Below are 2,113 nucleotides of genomic sequence, written 5' to 3'. Positions count from 1 at the left end.
ATTATGAAAGTTTCCGGGACACAGTGGCATGCTACCTCGGCGGCACTGTCAGAGGATGCTCTGCCTGCAGCCAGACTTCTTTCCCAGCCCTGGAATTGCATTTTCCCATTCCATAGTGACACCTGCTGGGAGCAACTGAGCGGAGACTCCCCTGCTGCTCTGCTTGGCAAGGGGCTGAGCAGTGCAAAATGAAGGGTCTACGGCAATCAGGCAGATTGATTCCCCTCCTWTCCTTGCAGATTGAGCCAGGCTCTTATCAGAGGGAAAACGGATGTCTGTAGCATGATTAATGCTCAGAAACACCCCACACAAGCAGCCCCTGAGACAAGACATTGGAGCATCAGCTGTWGGCCTGCAGGAGAAAGGAGTGAAGAAGATCAGAGGGCTGTTTGCATGCACAGGGCCAAATTTAGCCGATGTAGCAAGGAGRTGAAAACAGGGTTGAATTTTTCCCCTTTGCAGAAGCTGAAAGGTCATATGAAAGGAAAGGTCATGCTCCACTTGCTGTTTGCTGACAGTCTTTCTGTAAATATTGGGCAGTGTAGGAAGAAAAGATCCTGGGCCAGTACCTCTGGTTTGATTCGATACGGTCATTCTTATGGCAGCCCAAATTGTGGCTTCTCTGGGCTTTCTATTCTCCTTTCCTCCTGAGGATTTCACTGTTCCTGCCCAGCATTTAGATTCCGTCATGCCTGGCATGTGGGCTTCAATGCATGCATGCAATAACCAGGGAAATGGAAAAATCTTGCCCTAACCCTGCACTTTCCTTTCCCCTCTCAAAGCTGAAGGGAAAAGACAACTTGGGAGGAAAAGTGCCAAAATGTTTTAGAAATAAACGACAGACACCAGAGTCATCACACATTTTCCCAGGCAGGATAGTAATTTCTGTAATGTATTTTTAACCGTGAGGAGTGATGGGAGGGAAGCCACTTAAATCTAATGCAAATGAAGGATTTGTCAGTTACGCAGTTCGTATAATGTCATACGTAGAAAATGTTATAAAAGTGGAAGGATTATGGTGAGGAGAGATATTTCTAAAATTGGAGGCCTCCTTTTAGGGCTTTAGCCCCCTCACTCTTTCAGATCACTGGGAACGTTTTTCTCCAAGGAAGGGCAGGAGACTATCTCAAAAACTGTGACAGCTCTCTAAGCTACATGTTACTTAAGAAACTTCACTCTCTACCTCTTCCAGTTTTTTGCCAACTGCTGCTTCTCYTCATTTCAGTTCTTCAGTGATCCCCAACCACTTTAAGCACAGCGGGGTAGTTTCCAAATTCTTCCAGGCTATTTCCTTCCTTCCTCAAGGCAGTGGCAGCTTCTGTGACCAAAAACCTTATCTAATATGGAGGCTTTCCGCTGTTTTGGTTTTGATTCCAGATTGGATTAAAGGTGCTAGAAAYAGGACCATTTGTCCAGCTGATGCACAGTGACAGCATCAGTTATGGGTACATCTGGAATTTCTTCGCAGCGGTGGTTCAATAGGGTTAATTGCACTGACCTCATTTATAAAGTACTTTGAGATCTTATGAATGAATATAATACATTAAAAAAAATATGAATGAATATAATACATTAAAAAAAACCCAATGTATTACAGTTATTAATATGTATTACTCTCACAGCTAATTATTTAAGCAAGAAATTATTGAAGCACCCATTTATCGCAAAAAGTAGAGCAGCACCGCAGCCGCAGGAGCCTGGCAGGCTGGAAAGAGCATTTAGCCCAGCATTTGGGGCTGTCCTGCCCCACTAATGGCCTTCGTTGCTACTAAGGCTCCCGCGAAGGGTAAAATGTGTTTGAGTGTATTAGCCTCTACTCGGTGAAAGCTGACAGACGTGAGGCCCTCAAAATAAACAGGGAGGCCGAGATACCTTTAAATGGCTAAATCCTGAGCTAACAGCAAATGCTGAGCCGCGGGAGCAGAACAGCCGGGCTCTCATTAGCGCTAACAAGCCGCTTTCCCGGGAAGCGGCTCCCGCCAGAGCTCCTTTCGAGGGGAAATGAAGCCCCCCGGTGGCCGCCGAACGCCTTGCAGGCCCGGCTCCCTCACCGCTTCCACAGCGCTTCCTCACCGCTCCCTCACCGCTCCCACACCGCTCCCTCACCGCTCCC

Source organism: Malurus melanocephalus, unplaced genomic scaffold (assembly GCF_030028575.1).
Source record: "Malurus melanocephalus ecotype Western Australia unplaced genomic scaffold, MMel_1.1 scaffold_111, whole genome shotgun sequence".
In the NCBI taxonomy this organism is placed as follows: domain Eukaryota; kingdom Metazoa; phylum Chordata; class Aves; order Passeriformes; family Maluridae; genus Malurus; species Malurus melanocephalus.
Note: the sequence above shows the minus strand (reverse complement) of the source record.